Consider the following 20,320-nt stretch of genomic DNA (forward strand, 5'->3'; position numbering starts at 1 on the left):
CAAGTTGATTTAAATTTAGTTTCAGGATAGGCGTGAATGCATCATTTCAACAAGTTAATTGAAATTTTCTTGCACGATTAGGGAGAGTGGATGCATAGAAAGATGTTTTTTTTATATTTGTTTTAGGTTCCAGAGAGTTGATTCCTGAAAAAAATGTCTTTGTTTTATGAAAAATGTGAGTGTGTTACTGCTAAAAAGTTTATTTAAATTTAGCTTCAGGATAGGCATGATTGCATTATTTCAACTAGTTAATTGAAATTTTCTTGCACGATTAGGGAGAGTGGATGCATAGAAAGATGTTTTTTTTATATTTGTTTTAGGTTCCAGAGAGTTGATTCCTGAAAAAATGTGTTTGTTTTATGAAAAATGTGAGTGTGTTACTGCTAAAAAGTTGATTTAAATTTCGTTTTTGGATAAGGGTGATTGCAATATTTCAACAAGTCAAGTGAAATTTTCCCGCACGATTAGGGACAGTGGATGCCTAGAAAGATGTTTTTTTTTTAATTAGTTTTAGGTTCCAGGGGGTGGATTCCTGAAAAAATTATTGTTTGTTTTATGAAAAATGTGAGTGTGTTACTGCAAACAAGTTGATTTTAATTTAGTTTCAGGATAGGCGTGAATGAATCATTTCAACAAGTCAATTGAAATTTTCTTGCACGATTAGGGAGAGTGGATGCATAGAAAGATATTTTTTTATATTTGTTTTAGGTTCCAGAGAGTTGATTCCTGAAAAAAATGTGTTTGTTTTATGAAAAATGTGAGTGTGTTACTGCTAAAAAGTTTATTTAAATTTAGCTTCAGGATAGGCGTGATTGCATTATTTCAACTAGTTAATTGAAATTTTCTTGCACGATTAGGGAGAGTGGATACATAGAAATGTGTTTTTTTTATATTTGTTTTAGGTTCCAGAGAGTTGATTCCTGAAAAAAATGTGTTTGTTTCATGAAATATGTGAGTGTGTTACTGCTAAAAAGTTGATTTAAATTTTGTTTTTGGATAAGGGTGATTGCAATATTTCAACAAGTCAATTGAAATTTTCTTGCAAGATTAGGGACAGTGGATGCCTAGAAAGATGTTTTTTTTAATTAGTTTTAGGTTTCAGAGAGTAGATTCCTGAAAAAAATGTGTTTGTTTTATGAAAAATGTGAGTGTGTTACTGCAAAAAAGTTGATTTAAATATCGTTTTTGGATAAGGGTGATTGCAATATTTCAACAAGTTAATTGAAATTTTCTTGCAAGATTAGGGAGAGTGGATGCCTAGAAAGAGCTTTTTTATAAATTCGTTATAGGTTCCAGAGAGTGGATTCCTGAAAATAAATTATTTGTTTCATGAAAAATGTGAGTGTGTTACAGCAAACAAGTTGATTTAAATTTAGTTTCAGGATAGGCGTGAATGCATCATTTCAACAAGTTAATTGAAATTTTCTTTCACGATTAGGGAGAGTGGATGCATAGAAAGATGTTTTTTTTATATTTGTTTTAGGTTCCAGAGAGTTGATTCCTGAAAAAAATGTCTTTGTTTTATGAAAAATGTGAGTGTGTTACTGCTTAAAAGTTTATTTAAATTTAGCTTCAGGATAGGCATGATTGCATTATTTCAACTAGTTAATTGAAATTTTCTTTCACGATTAGGGAGAGTGGATGCATAGAAAGATATTTCTTTTATATTTGTTTTAGGTTCCAGAGAGTTGATTCCTGAAAAAAATGTGTTTGTTTTATGAAAAATGTGAGTGTGTTACTGCTAAAAAGTTTATTTAAATTTAGCTTCAGGATAGGCATGATTGCATTATTTCAACTAGTTAATTGAAATTTTCTTGCACGATTAGGGACAGTGGATGCCTAGAAAGATGTTTTTTTAAAATTAGTTTCAGGTTTCAGGGAGTAGATTCCTGAAAAAAATGTGTTTGTTTTATGAAAAATGTGAGTGTTTTACTGCTAAAAAGTTGATTTAAATTACGTTTTTGGATAAGGGTGATTGCAATATTTCAACAAGTTAATTGAAATTTTCTTGCAAGATTAGGGAGAGTGGATGCCTAGAAAGATGTTTTTTTAAAATTAGTTTTAGGTTCCAGAGAGTTGATTCCTGAAAAAATGTGTTTGTTTCATGAAAAATGTGAGTGTGTTACTGCTAAAAAGTTGATTTAAATTTCGTTTTTGGATAAGGGTGATTGCAATATTTCAACAAGTCAATTGAAATTTTCTTGCAAGATTAGGGACAGTGGATGCCTAGAAAGATGTTTTTTTTAATTAGTTTTAGGTTTCAGAGAGTAGATTCCTGAAAAAAATGTGTTTGTTTTATGAAAAATGTGAGTGTGTTACTGCAAAAAAGTTGATTTAAATATCGTTTTTGGATAAGGGTGATTGCAATATTTCAACAAGTTAATTGAAATTTTCTTGCAAGATTAGGGAGAGTGGATGCCTAGAAAGATGTTTTTTACAAATTCGTTATAGGTTCTAGAGAGTGGAGTCCTGAAAAAAAAATTATTAGTTTCATGAAAAATGTGAGTGTGTTGCTGCAAAAAAGTTGATTTACATTTAGTTTCAGGATAGGCGTGAATGCATCATTTCAACAAGTTAATTAAAATTTTCTTGCACGATTAGGGAGAGTGGATGCATAGAAAGATGTTTTTTTTATATTTGTTTTAGGTTCCAGAGAGTTGATTCCTGAAAAAAATGTCTTTGTTTTATGAAAAATGTGAGTGTGTTACTGCTAAAAAGTTTATTTAAATTTAGCTTCAGGATAGGCATGATTGCATTATTTCAACTAGTTAATTGAAATTTTCTTGCACGATTAGGGAGAGTGGATGCATAGAAAGATATTTCTTTTATATTTGTTTTAGGTTCCAGAGAGTTGATTCCTGAAAAAAATGTGTTTGTTTTATGAAAAATGTGAGTGTGTTACTGCTAAAAAGTTTATTTAAATTTAGCTTCAGGATAGGCATGATTGCATTATTTCAACTAGTTAATTGAAATTTTCTTGCACGATTAGGGACAGTGGATGCCTAGAAAGATGTTTTTTTAAAATTAGTTTCAGGTTTCAGGGAGTAGATTCCTGAAAAAAATGTGTTTGTTTTATGAAAAATGTGAGTGTTTTACTGCTAAAAAGTTGATTTAAATTACGTTTTTGGATAAGGGTGATTGCAATATTTCAACAAGTTAATTGAAATTTTCTTGCAAGATTAGGGAGAGTGGATGCCTAGAAAGATGTTTTTTTAAAATTAGTTTTAGGTTCCAGAGAGTTGATTCCTGAAAAAAATGTGTTTGTTTCATGAAAAATGTGAGTGTGTTACTGCTAAAAAGTTGATTTAAATTTCGTTTTTGGATAAGGGTGATTGCAATATTTCAACAAGTCAATTGAAATTTTCTTGCAAGATTAGGGACAGTGGATGCCTAGAAAGATGTTTTTTTTAATTAGTTTTAGGTTTCAGAGAGTAGATTCCTGAAAAAAATGTGTTTGTTTTATGAAAAATGTGAGTGTGTTACTGCAAAAAAGTTGATTTAAATATCGTTTTTGGATAAGGGTGATTGCAATATTTCAACAAGTTAATTGAAATTTTCTTGCAAGATTAGGGAGAGTGGATGCCTAGAAAGATGTTTTTTACAAATTCGTTATAGGTTCTAGAGAGTGGAGTCCTGAAAAAAAAATTATTAGTTTCATGAAAAATGTGAGTGTGTTGCTGCAAAAAAGTTGATTTACATTTAGTTTCAGGATAGGCGTGAATGCATCATTTCAACAAGTTAATTAAAATTTTCTTGCACGATTAGGGAGAGTGGATGCATAGAAAGATGTTTTTTTTATATTTGTTTTAGGTTCCAGAGAGTTGATTCCTGAAAAAAATGTCTTTGTTTTATGAAAAATGTGAGTGTGTTACTGCTAAAAAGTTTATTTAAATTTAGCTTCAGGATAGGCATGATTGCATTATTTCAACTAGTTAATTGAAATTTTCTTGCACGATTAGGGAGAGTGGATGCATAGAAAGATATTTCTTTTATATTTGTTTTAGGTTCCAGAGAGTTGATTCCTGAAAAAAATGTGTTTGTTTTATGAAAAATGTGAGTGTGTTACTGCTAAAAAGTTTATTTAAATTTAGCTTCAGGATAGGCATGATTGCATTATTTCAACTAGTTAATTGAAATTTTCTTGCACGATTAGGGACAGTGGATGCCTAGAAAGATGTTTTTTTAAAATTAGTTTCAGGTTTCAGGGAGTAGATTCCTGAAAAAAATGTGTTTGTTTTATGAAAAATGTGAGTGTTTTACTGCTAAAAAGTTGATTTAAATTACGTTTTTGGATAAGGGTGATTGCAATATTTCAACAAGTTAATTGAAATTTTCTTGCAAGATTAGGGAGAGTGGATGCCTAGAAAGATGTTTTTTTAAAATTAGTTTTAGGTTCCAGAGAGTTGATTCCTGAAAAAAATGTGTTTGTTTCATGAAAAATGTGAGTGTGTTACTGCTAAAAAGTTGATTTAAATTTCGTTTTTGGATAAGGGTGATTGCAATATTTCAACAAGTCAATTGAAATTTTCTTGCAAGATTAGGGACAGTGGATGCCTAGAAAGATGTTTTTTTTAATTAGTTTTAGGTTTCAGAGAGTAGATTCCTGAAAAAAATGTGTTTGTTTTATGAAAAATGTGAGTGTGTTACTGCAAAAAAGTTGATTTAAATATCGTTTTTGGATAAGGGTGATTGCAATATTTCAACAAGTTAATTGAAATTTTCTTGCAAGATTAGGGAGAGTGGATGCCTAGAAAGATGTTTTTTACAAATTCGTTATAGGTTCTAGAGAGTGGAGTCCTGAAAAAAAAATTATTAGTTTCATGAAAAATGTGAGTGTGTTGCTGCAAAAAAGTTGATTTACATTTAGTTTCAGGATAGGCGTGAATGCATCATTTCAACAAGTTAATTAAAATTTTCTTGCACGATTAGGGAGAGTGGATGCATAGAAAGATGTTTTTTTTATATTTGTTTTAGGTTCCAGAGAGTTGATTCCTGAAAAAAATGTCTTTGTTTTATGAAAAATGTGAGTGTGTTACTGCTAAAAAGTTTATTTAAATTTAGCTTCAGGATAGGCATGATTGCATTATTTCAACTAGTTAATTGAAATTTTCTTGCACGATTAGGGAGAGTGGATGCATAGAAAGATATTTCTTTTATATTTGTTTTAGGTTCCAGAGAGTTGATTCCTGAAAAAAATGTGTTTGTTTTATGAAAAATGTGAGTGTGTTACTGCTAAAAAGTTTATTTAAATTTAGCTTCAGGATAGGCATGATTGCATTATTTCAACTAGTTAATTGAAATTTTCTTGCACGATTAGGGACAGTGGATGCCTAGAAAGATGTTTTTTTAAAATTAGTTTCAGGTTTCAGGGAGTAGATTCCTGAAAAAAATGTGTTTGTTTTATGAAAAATGTGAGTGTTTTACTGCTAAAAAGTTGATTTAAATTACGTTTTTGGATAAGGGTGATTGCAATATTTCAACAAGTTAATTGAAATTTTCTTGCAAGATTAGGGAGAGTGGATGCCTAGAAAGATGTTTTTTTAAAATTAGTTTTAGGTTCCAGAGAGTTGATTCCTGAAAAAAATGTGTTTGTTTCATGAAAAATGTGAGTGTGTTACTGCTAAAAAGTTGATTTAAATTTCGTTTTTGGATAAGGGTGATTGCAATATTTCAACAAGTCAATTGAAATTTTCTTGCAAGATTAGGGACAGTGGATACCTAGAAAGATGTTTTTTTTAATTAGTTTTAGGTTTCAGAGAGTAGATTCCTGAAAAAAATGTGTTTGTTTTATGAAAAATGTGAGTGTGTTACTGCAAAAAAGTTGATTTAAATATCGTTTTTGGATAAGGGTGATTGCAATATTTCAACAAGTTAATTGAAATTTTCTTGCAAGATTAGGGAGAGTGGATGCCTAGAAAGATGTTTTTTACAAATTCGTTATAGGTTCTAGAGAGTGGAGTCCTGAAAAAAAAATTATTAGTTTCATGAAAAATGTGAGTGTGTTGCTGCAAAAAAGTTGATTTACATTTAGTTTCAGGATAGGCGTGAATGCATCATTTCAACAAGTTAATTAAAATTTTCTTGCACGATTAGGGAGAGTGGATGCATAGAAAGATGTTTTTTTTATATTTGTTTTAGGTTCCAGAGAGTTGATTCCTGAAAAAAATGTCTTTGTTTTATGAAAAATGTGAGTGTGTTACTGCTAAAAAGTTTATTTAAATTTAGCTTCAGGATAGGCATGATTGCATTATTTCAACTAGTTAATTGAAATTTTCTTGCACGATTAGGGAGAGTGGATGCATAGAAAGATATTTCTTTTATATTTGTTTTAGGTTCCAGAGAGTTGATTCCTGAAAAAAATGTGTTTGTTTTATGAAAAATGTGAGTGTGTTACTGCTAAAAAGTTTATTTAAATTTAGCTTCAGGATAGGCATGATTGCATTATTTCAACTAGTTAATTGAAATTTTCTTGCACGATTAGGGACAGTGGATGCCTAGAAAGATGTTTTTTTAAAATTAGTTTCAGGTTTCAGGGAGTAGATTCCTGAAAAAAATGTGTTTGTTTTATGAAAAATGTGAGTGTTTTACTGCTAAAAAGTTGATTTAAATTACGTTTTTGGATAAGGGTGATTGCAATATTTCAACAAGTTAATTGAAATTTTCTTGCAAGATTAGGGAGAGTGGATGCCTAGAAAGATGTTTTTTTAAAATTAGTTTTAGGTTCCAGAGAGTTGATTCCTGAAAAAAATGTGTTTGTTTCATGAAAAATGTGAGTGTGTTACTGCTAAAAAGTTGATTTAAATTTCGTTTTTGGATAAGGGTGATTGCAATATTTCAACAAGTCAATTGAAATTTTCTTGCAAGATTAGGGACAGTGGATGCCTAGAAAGATGTTTTTTTTAATTAGTTTTAGGTTTCAGAGAGTAGATTCCTGAAAAAAATGTGTTTGTTTTATGAAAAATGTGAGTGTGTTACTGCAAAAAAGTTGATTTAAATATCGTTTTTGGATAAGGGTGATTGCAATATTTCAACAAGTTAATTGAAATTTTCTTGCAAGATTAGGGAGAGTGGATGCCTAGAAAGATGTTTTTTACAAATTCGTTATAGGTTCTAGAGAGTGGAGTCCTGAAAAAAAAATTATTAGTTTCATGAAAAATGTGAGTGTGTTGCTGCAAAAAAGTTGATTTACATTTAGTTTCAGGATAGGCGTGAATGCATCATTTCAACAAGTTAATTAAAATTTTCTTGCACGATTAGGGAGAGTGGATGCATAGAAAGATGTTTTTTTTATATTTGTTTTAGGTTCCAGAGAGTTGATTCCTGAAAAAAATGTCTTTGTTTTATGAAAAATGTGAGTGTGTTACTGCTAAAAAGTTTATTTAAATTTAGCTTCAGGATAGGCATGATTGCATTATTTCAACTAGTTAATTGAAATTTTCTTGCACGATTAGGGAGAGTGGATGCATAGAAAGATATTTCTTTTATATTTGTTTTAGGTTCCAGAGAGTTGATTCCTGAAAAAAATGTGTTTGTTTTATGAAAAATGTGAGTGTGTTACTGCTAAAAAGTTTATTTAAATTTAGCTTCAGGATAGGCATGATTGCATTATTTCAACTAGTTAATTGAAATTTTCTTGCACGATTAGGGACAGTGGATGCCTAGAAAGATGTTTTTTTAAAATTAGTTTCAGGTTTCAGGGAGTAGATTCCTGAAAAAAATGTGTTTGTTTTATGAAAAATGTGAGTGTTTTACTGCTAAAAAGTTGATTTAAATTACGTTTTTGGATAAGGGTGATTGCAATATTTCAACAAGTTAATTGAAATTTTCTTGCAAGATTAGGGAGAGTGGATGCCTAGAAAGATGTTTTTTTAAAATTAGTTTTAGGTTCCAGAGAGTTGATTCCTGAAAAAAATGTGTTTGTTTCATGAAAAATGTGAGTGTGTTACTGCTAAAAAGTTGATTTAAATTTCGTTTTTGGATAAGGGTGATTGCAATATTTCAACAAGTCAATTGAAATTTTCTTGCAAGATTAGGGACAGTGGATGCCTAGAAAGATGTTTTTTTTAATTAGTTTTAGGTTTCAGAGAGTAGATTCCTGAAAAAAATGTGTTTGTTTTATGAAAAATGTGAGTGTGTTACTGCAAAAAAGTTGATTTAAATATCGTTTTTGGATAAGGGTGATTGCAATATTTCAACAAGTTAATTGAAATTTTCTTGCAAGATTAGGGAGAGTGGATGCCTAGAAAGATGTTTTTTACAAATTCGTTATAGGTTCTAGAGAGTGGAGTCCTGAAAAAAAAATTATTAGTTTCATGAAAAATGTGAGTGTGTTGCTGCAAAAAAGTTGATTTACATTTAGTTTCAGGATAGGCGTGAATGCATCATTTCAACAAGTTAATTAAAATTTTCTTGCACGATTAGGGAGAGTGGATGCATAGAAAGATTTTTTTTTATATTTGTTTTAGGTTCCAGAGAGTTGATTCCTGAAAAAAATGTCTTTGTTTTATGAAAAATGTGAGTGTGTTACTGCTAAAAAGTTTATTTAAATTTAGCTTCAGGATAGGCATGATTGCATTATTTCAACTAGTTAATTGAAATTTTCTTGCACGATTAGGGAGAGTGGATGCATAGAAAGATATTTCTTTTATATTTGTTTTAGGTTCCAGAGAGTTGATTCCTGAAAAAAATGTGTTTGTTTTATGAAAAATGTGAGTGTGTTACTGCTAAAAAGTTTATTTAAATTTAGCTTCAGGATAGGCATGATTGCATTATTTCAACTAGTTAATTGAAATTTTCTTGCACGATTAGGGACAGTGGATGCCTAGAAAGATGTTTTTTTAAAATTAGTTTCAGGTTTCAGGGAGTAGATTCCTGAAAAAAATGTGTTTGTTTTATGAAAAATGTGAGTGTTTTACTGCTAAAAAGTTGATTTAAATTACGTTTTTGGATAAGGGTGATTGCAATATTTCAACAAGTTAATTGAAATTTTCTTGCAAGATTAGGGAGAGTGGATGCCTAGAAAGATGTTTTTTTAAAATTAGTTTTAGGTTCCAGAGAGTTGATTCCTGAAAAAAATGTGTTTGTTTCATGAAAAATGTGAGTGTGTTACTGCTAAAAAGTTGATTTAAATTTCGTTTTTGGATAAGGGTGATTGCAATATTTCAACAAGTCAATTGAAATTTTCTTGCAAGATTAGGGACAGTGGATGCCTAGAAAGATGTTTTTTTTAATTAGTTTTAGGTTTCAGAGAGTAGATTCCTGAAAAAAATGTGTTTGTTTTATGAAAAATGTGAGTGTGTTACTGCAAAAAAGTTGATTTAAATATCGTTTTTGGATAAGGGTGATTGCAATATTTCAACAAGTTAATTGAAATTTTCTTGCAAGATTAGGGAGAGTGGATGCCTAGAAAGATGTTTTTTACAAATTCGTTATAGGTTCTAGAGAGTGGAGTCCTGAAAAAAAAATTATTAGTTTCATGAAAAATGTGAGTGTGTTGCTGCAAAAAAGTTGATTTACATTTAGTTTCAGGATAGGCGTGAATGCATCATTTCAACAAGTTAATTAAAATTTTCTTGCACGATTAGGGAGAGTGGATGCATAGAAAGATGTTTTTTTTATATTTGTTTTAGGTTCCAGAGAGTTGATTCCTGAAAAAAATGTCTTTGTTTTATGAAAAATGTGAGTGTGTTACTGCTAAAAAGTTTATTTAAATTTAGCTTCAGGATAGGCATGATTGCATTATTTCAACTAGTTAATTGAAATTTTCTTGCACGATTAGGGAGAGTGGATGCATAGAAAGATATTTCTTTTATATTTGTTTTAGGTTCCAGAGAGTTGATTCCTGAAAAAAATGTGTTTGTTTTATGAAAAATGTGAGTGTGTTACTGCTAAAAAGTTTATTTAAATTTAGCTTCAGGATAGGCATGATTGCATTATTTCAACTAGTTAATTGAAATTTTCTTGCACGATTAGGGACAGTGGATGCCTAGAAAGATGTTTTTTTAAAATTAGTTTCAGGTTTCAGGGAGTAGATTCCTGAAAAAAATGTGTTTGTTTTATGAAAAATGTGAGTGTTTTACTGCTAAAAAGTTGATTTAAATTACGTTTTTGGATAAGGGTGATTGCAATATTTCAACAAGTTAATTGAAATTTTCTTGCAAGATTAGGGAGAGTGGATGCCTAGAAAGATGTTTTTTTAAAATTAGTTTTAGGTTCCAGAGAGTTGATTCCTGAAAAAAATGTGTTTGTTTCATGAAAAATGTGAGTGTGTTACTGCTAAAAAGTTGATTTAAATTTCGTTTTTGGATAAGGGTGATTGCAATATTTCAACAAGTCAATTGAAATTTTCTTGCAAGATTAGGGACAGTGGATGCCTAGAAAGATGTTTTTTTTAATTAGTTTTAGGTTTCAGAGAGTAGATTCCTGAAAAAAATGTGTTTGTTTTATGAAAAATGTGAGTGTGTTACTGCAAAAAAGTTGATTTAAATATCGTTTTTGGATAAGGGTGATTGCAATATTTCAACAAGTTAATTGAAATTTTCTTGCAAGATTAGGGAGAGTGGATGCCTAGAAAGATGTTTTTTACAAATTCGTTATAGGTTCTAGAGAGTGGAGTCCTGAAAAAAAAATTATTAGTTTCATGAAAAATGTGAGTGTGTTGCTGCAAAAAAGTTGATTTACATTTAGTTTCAGGATAGGCGTGAATGCATCATTTCAACAAGTTAATTAAAATTTTCTTGCACGATTAGGGAGAGTGGATGCATAGAAAGATGTTTTTTTTATATTTGTTTTAGGTTCCAGAGAGTTGATTCCTGAAAAAAATGTCTTTGTTTTATGAAAAATGTGAGTGTGTTACTGCTAAAAAGTTTATTTAAATTTAGCTTCAGGATAGGCATGATTGCATTATTTCAACTAGTTAATTGAAATTTTCTTGCACGATTAGGGAGAGTGGATGCATAGAAAGATATTTCTTTTATATTTGTTTTAGGTTCCAGAGAGTTGATTCCTGAAAAAAATGTGTTTGTTTTATGAAAAATGTGAGTGTGTTACTGCTAAAAAGTTTATTTAAATTTAGCTTCAGGATAGGCATGATTGCATTATTTCAACTAGTTAATTGAAATTTTCTTGCACGATTAGGGACAGTGGATGCCTAGAAAGATGTTTTTTTAAAATTAGTTTCAGGTTTCAGGGAGTAGATTCCTGAAAAAAATGTGTTTGTTTTATGAAAAATGTGAGTGTTTTACTGCTAAAAAGTTGATTTAAATTACGTTTTTGGATAAGGGTGATTGCAATATTTCAACAAGTTAATTGAAATTTTCTTGCAAGATTAGGGAGAGTGGATGCCTAGAAAGATGTTTTTTTAAAATTAGTTTTAGGTTCCAGAGAGTTGATTCCTGAAAAAAATGTGTTTGTTTCATGAAAAATGTGAGTGTGTTACTGCTAAAAAGTTGATTTAAATTTCGTTTTTGGATAAGGGTGATTGCAATATTTCAACAAGTCAATTGAAATTTTCTTGCAAGATTAGGGACAGTGGATGCCTAGAAAGATGTTTTTTTTAATTAGTTTTAGGTTTCAGAGAGTAGATTCCTGAAAAAAATGTGTTTGTTTTATGAAAAATGTGAGTGTGTTACTGCAAAAAAGTTGATTTAAATATCGTTTTTGGATAAGGGTGATTGCAATATTTCAACAAGTTAATTGAAATTTTCTTGCAAGATTAGGGAGAGTGGATGCCTAGAAAGATGTTTTTTACAAATTCGTTATAGGTTCTAGAGAGTGGAGTCCTGAAAAAAAAATTATTAGTTTCATGAAAAATGTGAGTGTGTTGCTGCAAAAAAGTTGATTTACATTTAGTTTCAGGATAGGCGTGAATGCATCATTTCAACAAGTTAATTAAAATTTTCTTGCACGATTAGGGAGAGTGGATGCATAGAAAGATGTTTTTTTTATATTTGTTTTAGGTTCCAGAGAGTTGATTCCTGAAAAAAATGTCTTTGTTTTATGAAAAATGTGAGTGTGTTACTGCTAAAAAGTTTATTTAAATTTAGCTTCAGGATAGGCATGATTGCATTATTTCAACTAGTTAATTGAAATTTTCTTGCACGATTAGGGAGAGTGGATGCATAGAAAGATATTTCTTTTATATTTGTTTTAGGTTCCAGAGAGTTGATTCCTGAAAAAAATGTGTTTGTTTTATGAAAAATGTGAGTGTGTTACTGCTAAAAAGTTTATTTAAATTTAGCTTCAGGATAGGCATGATTGCATTATTTCAACTAGTTAATTGAAATTTTCTTGCACGATTAGGGACAGTGGATGCCTAGAAAGATGTTTTTTTAAAATTAGTTTCAGGTTTCAGGGAGTAGATTCCTGAAAAAAATGTGTTTGTTTTATGAAAAATGTGAGTGTTTTACTGCTAAAAAGTTGATTTAAATTACGTTTTTGGATAAGGGTGATTGCAATATTTCAACAAGTTAATTGAAATTTTCTTGCAAGATTAGGGAGAGTGGATGCCTAGAAAGATGTTTTTTTAAAATTAGTTTTAGGTTCCAGAGAGTTGATTCCTGAAAAAAATGTGTTTGTTTCATGAAAAATGTGAGTGTGTTACTGCTAAAAAGTTGATTTAAATTTCGTTTTTGGATAAGGGTGATTGCAATATTTCAACAAGTCAATTGAAATTTTCTTGCAAGATTAGGGACAGTGGATGCCTAGAAAGATGTTTTTTTTAATTAGTTTTAGGTTTCAGAGAGTAGATTCCTGAAAAAAATGTGTTTGTTTTATGAAAAATGTGAGTGTGTTACTGCAAAAAAGTTGATTTAAATATCGTTTTTGGATAAGGGTGATTGCAATATTTCAACAAGTTAATTGAAATTTTCTTGCAAGATTAGGGAGAGTGGATGCCTAGAAAGATGTTTTTTACAAATTCGTTATAGGTTCTAGAGAGTGGAGTCCTGAAAAAAAAATTATTAGTTTCATGAAAAATGTGAGTGTGTTGCTGCAAAAAAGTTGATTTACATTTAGTTTCAGGATAGGCGTGAATGCATCATTTCAACAAGTTAATTAAAATTTTCTTGCACGATTAGGGAGAGTGGATGCATAGAAAGATGTTTTTTTTATATTTGTTTTAGGTTCCAGAGAGTTGATTCCTGAAAAAAATGTCTTTGTTTTATGAAAAATGTGAGTGTGTTACTGCTAAAAAGTTTATTTAAATTTAGCTTCAGGATAGGCATGATTGCATTATTTCAACTAGTTAATTGAAATTTTCTTGCACGATTAGGGAGAGTGGATGCATAGAAAGATATTTCTTTTATATTTGTTTTAGGTTCCAGAGAGTTGATTCCTGAAAAAAATGTGTTTGTTTTATGAAAAATGTGAGTGTGTTACTGCTAAAAAGTTTATTTAAATTTAGCTTCAGGATAGGCATGATTGCATTATTTCAACTAGTTAATTGAAATTTTCTTGCACGATTAGGGACAGTGGATGCCTAGAAAGATGTTTTTTTAAAATTAGTTTCAGGTTTCAGGGAGTAGATTCCTGAAAAAAATGTGTTTGTTTTATGAAAAATGTGAGTGTTTTACTGCTAAAAAGTTGATTTAAATTACGTTTTTGGATAAGGGTGATTGCAATATTTCAACAAGTTAATTGAAATTTTCTTGCAAGATTAGGGAGAGTGGATGCCTAGAAAGATGTTTTTTTAAAATTAGTTTTAGGTTCCAGAGAGTTGATTCCTGAAAAAAATGTGTTTGTTTCATGAAAAATGTGAGTGTGTTACTGCTAAAAAGTTGATTTAAATTTCGTTTTTGGATAAGGGTGATTGCAATATTTCAACAAGTCAATTGAAATTTTCTTGCAAGATTAGGGACAGTGGATGCCTAGAAAGATGTTTTTTTTAATTAGTTTTAGGTTTCAGAGAGTAGATTCCTGAAAAAAATGTGTTTGTTTTATGAAAAATGTGAGTGTGTTACTGCAAAAAAGTTGATTTAAATATCGTTTTTGGATAAGGGTGATTGCAATATTTCAACAAGTTAATTGAAATTTTCTTGCAAGATTAGGGAGAGTGGATGCCTAGAAAGATGTTTTTTACAAATTCGTTATAGGTTCTAGAGAGTGGAGTCCTGAAAAAAAAATTATTAGTTTCATGAAAAATGTGAGTGTGTTGCTGCAAAAAAGTTGATTTACATTTAGTTTCAGGATAGGCGTGAATGCATCATTTCAACAAGTTAATTAAAATTTTCTTGCACGATTAGGGAGAGTGGATGCATAGAAAGATGTTTTTTTTATATTTGTTTTAGGTTCCAGAGAGTTGATTCCTGAAAAAAATGTCTTTGTTTTATGAAAAATGTGAGTGTGTTACTGCTAAAAAGTTTATTTAAATTTAGCTTCAGGATAGGCATGATTGCATTATTTCAACTAGTTAATTGAAATTTTCTTGCACGATTAGGGAGAGTGGATGCATAGAAAGATATTTCTTTTATATTTGTTTTAGGTTCCAGAGAGTTGATTCCTGAAAAAAATGTGTTTGTTTTATGAAAAATGTGAGTGTGTTACTGCTAAAAAGTTTATTTAAATTTAGCTTCAGGATAGGCATGATTGCATTATTTCAACTAGTTAATTGAAATTTTCTTGCACGATTAGGGACAGTGGATGCCTAGAAAGATGTTTTTTTAAAATTAGTTTCAGGTTTCAGGGAGTAGATTCCTGAAAAAAATGTGTTTGTTTTATGAAAAATGTGAGTGTTTTACTGCTAAAAAGTTGATTTAAATTACGTTTTTGGATAAGGGTGATTGCAATATTTCAACAAGTTAATTGAAATTTTCTTGCAAGATTAGGGAGAGTGGATGCCTAGAAAGATTTTTTTTTTTTAAAATTAGTTTTAGGTTCCAGAGAGTTGATTCCTGAAAAAAATGTGTTTGTTTCATGAAAAATGTGAGTGTGTTACTGCTAAAAAGTTGATTTAAATTTCGTTTTTGGATAAGGGTGATTGCAATATTTCAACAAGTCAATTGAAATTTTCTTGCAAGATTAGGGACAGTGGATGCCTAGAAAGATGTTTTTTTTAATTAGTTTTAGGTTTCAGAGAGTAGATTCCTGAAAAAAATGTGTTTGTTTTATGAAAAATGTGAGTGTGTTACTGCAAAAAAGTTGATTTAAATATCGTTTTTGGATAAGGGTGATTGCAATATTTCAACAAGTTAATTGAAATTTTCTTGCAAGATTAGGGAGAGTGGATGCCTAGAAAGATGTTTTTTACAAATTCGTTATAGGTTCTAGAGAGTGGAGTCCTGAAAAAAAAATTATTAGTTTCATGAAAAATGTGAGTGTGTTGCTGCAAAAAAGTTGATTTACATTTAGTTTCAGGATAGGCGTGAATGCATCATTTCAACAAGTTAATTAAAATTTTCTTGCACGATTAGGGAGAGTGGATGCATAGAAAGATGTTTTTTTTATATTTGTTTTAGGTTCCAGAGAGTTGATTCCTGAAAAAAATGTCTTTGTTTTATGAAAAATGTGAGTGTGTTACTGCTAAAAAGTTTATTTAAATTTAGCTTCAGGATAGGCATGATTGCATTATTTCAACTAGTTAATTGAAATTTTCTTGCACGATTAGGGAGAGTGGATGCATAGAAAGATATTTCTTTTATATTTGTTTTAGGTTCCAGAGAGTTGATTCCTGAAAAAAATGTGTTTGTTTTATGAAAAATGTGAGTGTGTTACTGCTAAAAAGTTTATTTAAATTTAGCTTCAGGATAGGCATGATTGCATTATTTCAACTAGTTAATTGAAATTTTCTTGCACGATTAGGGACAGTGGATGCCTAGAAAGATGTTTTTTTAAAATTAGTTTCAGGTTTCAGGGAGTAGATTCCTGAAAAAAATGTGTTTGTTTTATGAAAAATTTGAGTGTTTTACTGCTAAAAAGTTGATTTAAATTACGTTTTTGGATAAGGGTGATTGCAATATTTCAACAAGTTAATTGAAATTTTCTTGCAAGATTAGGGAGAGTGGATGCCTAGAAAGATGTTTTTTTAAAATTAGTTTTAGGTTCCAGAGAGTTGATTCCTGAAAAAAATGTGTTTGTTTCATGAAAAATGTGAGTGTGTTACTGCTAAAAAGTTGATTTAAATTTCGTTTTTGGATAAGGGTGATTGCAATATTTCAACAAGTCAATTGAAATTTTCTTGCAAGATTAGGGACAGTGGATGCCTAGAAAGATGTTTTTTTTAATTAGTTTTAGGTTTCAGAGAGTAGATTCCTGAAAAAAATGTGTTTGTTTTATGAAAAATGTGAGTGTGTTACTGCAAAAAAGTTGATTTAAATATCGTTTTTGGATAAGGGTGATTGCAATATTTCAACAAGTTAATTGAAATTTTCTTGCAAGATTAGGGAGAGTGGATGCCTAGAAAGATGTTTTTTACAAATTCGTTATAGGTTCTAGAGAGTGGAGTCCTGAAAAAAAAATTATTAGTTTCATGAAAAATGTGAGTGTGTTGCTGCAAAAAAGTTGATTTACATTTAGTTTCAGGATAGGCGTGAATGCATCATTTCAACAAGTTAATTAAAATTTTCTTGCACGATTAGGGAGAGTGGATGCATAGAAAGATGTTTTTTTTATATTTGTTTTAGGTTCCAGAGAGTTGATTCCTGAAAAAAATGTCTTTGTTTTATGAAAAATGTGAGTGTGTTACTGCTAAAAAGTTTATTTAAATTTAGCTTCAGGATAGGCATGATTGCATTATTTCAACTAGTTAATTGAAATTTTCTTGCACGATTAGGGAGAGTGGATGCATAGAAAGATATTTCTTTTATATTTGTTTTAGGTTCCAGAGAGTTGATTCCTGAAAAAAATGTGTTTGTTTTATGAAAAATGTGAGTGTGTTACTGCTAAAAAGTTTATTTAAATTTAGCTTCAGGATAGGCATGATTGCATTATTTCAACTAGTTAATTGAAATTTTCTTGCACGATTAGGGACAGTGGATGCCTAGAAAGATGTTTTTTTAAAATTAGTTTCAGGTTTCAGGGAGTAGATTCCTGAAAAAAATGTGTTTGTTTTATGAAAAATGTGAGTGTTTTACTGCTAAAAAGTTGATTTAAATTACGTTTTTGGATAAGGGTGATTGCAATATTTCAACAAGTTAATTGAAATTTTCTTGCAAGATTAGGGAGAGTGGATGCCTAGAAAGATGTTTTTTTAAAATTAGTTTTAGGTTCCAGAGAGTTGATTCCTGAAAAAAATGTGTTTGTTTCATGAAAAATGTGAGTGTGTTACTGCTAAAAAGTTGATTTAAATTTCGTTTTTGGATAAGGGTGATTGCAATATTTCAACAAGTCAATTGAAATTTTCTTGCAAGATTAGGGACAGTGGATGCCTAGAAAGATGTTTTTTTTAATTAGTTTTAGGTTTCAGAGAGTAGATTCCTGAAAAAAATGTGTTTGTTTTATGAAAAATGTGAGTGTGTTACTGCAAAAAAGTTGATTTAAATATCGTTTTTGGATAAGGGTGATTGCAATATTTCAACAAGTTAATTGAAATTTTCTTGCAAGATTAGGGAGAGTGGATGCCTAGAAAGATGTTTTTTACAAATTCGTTATAGGTTCTAGAGAGTGGAGTCCTGAAAAAAAAATTATTAGTTTCATGAAAAATGTGAGTGTGTTGCTGCAAAAAAGTTGATTTACATTTAGTTTCAGGATAGGCGTGAATGCATCATTTCAACAAGTTAATTAAAATTTTCTTGCACGATTAGGGAGAGTGGATGCATAGAAAGATGTTTTTTTTATATTTGTTTTAGGTTCCAGAGAGTTGATTCCTGAAAAAAATGTCTTTGTTTTATGAAAAATGTGAGTGTGTTACTGCTAAAAAGTTTATTTAAATTTAGCTTCAGGATAGGCATGATTGCATTATTTCAACTAGTTAATTGAAATTTTCTTGCACGATTAGGGAGAGTGGATGCATAGAAAGATATTTCTTTTATATTTGTTTTAGGTTCCAGAGAGTTGATTCCTGAAAAAAATGTGTTTGTTTTATGAAAAATGTGAGTGTGTTACTGCTAAAAAGTTTATTTAAATTTAGCTTCAGGATAGGCATGATTGCATTATTTCAACTAGTTAATTGAAATTTTCTTGCACGATTAGGGACAGTGGATGCCTAGAAAGATGTTTTTTTAAAATTAGTTTCAGGTTTCAGGGAGTAGATTCCTGAAAAAAATGTGTTTGTTTTATGAAAAATGTGAGTGTTTTACTGCTAAAAAGTTGATTTAAATTACGTTTTTGGATAAGGGTGATTGCAATATTTCAACAAGTTAATTGAAATTTTCTTGCAAGATTAGGGAGAGTGGATGCCTAGAAAGATGTTTTTTTAAAATTAGTTTTAGGTTCCAGAGAGTTGATTCCTGAAAAAAATGTGTTTGTTTCATGAAAAATGTGAGTGTGTTACTGCTAAAAAGTTGATTTAAATTTCGTTTTTGGATAAGGGTGATTGCAATATTTCAACAAGTCAATTGAAATTTTCTTGCAAGATTAGGGACAGTGGATGCCTAGAAAGATGTTTTTTTTAATTAGTTTTAGGTTTCAGAGAGTAGATTCCTGAAAAAAATGTGTTTGTTTTATGAAAAATGTGAGTGTGTTACTGCAAAAAAGTTGATTTAAATATCGTTTTTGGATAAGGGTGATTGCAATATTTCAACAAGTTAATTGAAATTTTCTTGCAAGATTAGGGAGAGTGGATGCCTAGAAAGATGTTTTTTACAAATTCGTTATAGGTTCTAGAGAGTGGAGTCCTGAAAAAAAATTATTAGTTTCATGAAAAATGTGAGTGTGTTGCTGCAAAAAAGTTGATTTACATTTAGTTTCAGGATAGGCGTGAATGCATCATTTCAACAAGTTAATTAAAATTTTCTTGCACGATTAGGGAGAGTGGATGCATAGAAAGATGTTTTTTTTATATTTGTTTTAGGTTCCAGAGAGTTGATTCCTGAAAAAAATGTCTTTGTTTTATGAAAAATGTGAGTGTGTTACTGCTAAAAAGTTTATTTAAATTTAGCTTCAGGATAGGCATGATTGCATTATTTCAACTAGTTAATTGAAATTTTCTTGCACGATTAGGGAGAGTGGATGCATAGAAAGATATTTCTTTTATATTTGTTTTAGGTTCCAGAGAGTTGATTCCTGAAAAAATGTGTTTGTTTTATGAAAAATGTGAGTGTGTTACTGCTAAAAAGTTGATTTAAATTTCGTTTTTGGATAAGGGTGATTGCAATATTTCAACAAGTCAATTGAAATTTTCTTGCACGATTAGGGACAGTGGATGCCTAGAAAGATGTTTTTTTTTAATTAGTTTTAGGTTTCAGAGAGAAGATTCCTGAAAAAAATGTGTTTGTTTTATGAAAAATGTGAGTGTGTTACTGCTAAAAAGTTGATTTAAATTTCGTTTTTGAATAAGGGTGATTGCAATATTTCAACAAGTCAATTGAAATTTTCTTGCACGATTAGGGACAGTGGATGCCTAGAAAGATGTTTTTTAAAAATTAGTTTTAGGTTTCAGAGAGTAGATTCCTGAAAAAAATGTGTTTGTTTTATGAAAAATGTGAGTGTGTTACTGCTAAAAAGTTGATTTAAATTTCGTTTTTGGATAAGGGTGATTGCAATATTTCAACAAGTCAAGTGAAATTTTCTCGCACGATTAGGGACAGTGGATGCCTAGAAAGATGTTTTTTTTTAAATTAGTTTTAGGTTCCAGAGAGTGGATTCCTGAAAAAATTATTGTTTGTTTTATGAAAAATGTGAGTGTGTTACTGCAAACAAGTTGATTTTAATTTAGTTTCAGGATAGGTGTGAATGCATCATTTCAACAAGTTAATTGAAATTTTCTTGCACGATTAGGGAGAGTGGATGCATAGAAAGATATTTTTTTATATTTGTTTTAGGTTCCAGAGAGTTGATTCCTGAAAAAAATGTGTTTGTTTTATGAAAAATGTGAGTGTGTTACTGCTAAAAAAGTTTATTTAAATTTAGCTTCAGGATAGGCGTGAATGCATTATTTCAACTAGTTAATTGAAATTTTGTTGCACGATTAGGGAGAGTGGATACATAGAAATATGTTTTTTTTTATATTTGTTTTAGGTTCCAGAGAGTTGATTCCTGAAAAAAATGTGTTTGTTTCATGAAATATGTGAGTGTGTTACTGCTAAAAAGTTGATTTAAATTTCGTTTTTGGATAAGGGTGATTGCAATATTTCAACAAGTCAATTGAAATTTTCTTGCAAGATTAGGGACAGTGGATGCCTAGAAAGATGTTTTTTTTAATTAGTTTTAGGTTTCAGAGAGTAGATTC

This window comes from Lissotriton vulgaris, chromosome 2_2, assembly GCF_964263255.1.
Source record: "Lissotriton vulgaris chromosome 2_2, aLisVul1.2, whole genome shotgun sequence".
In the NCBI taxonomy this organism is placed as follows: Eukaryota; Metazoa; Chordata; class Amphibia; order Caudata; family Salamandridae; genus Lissotriton; species Lissotriton vulgaris.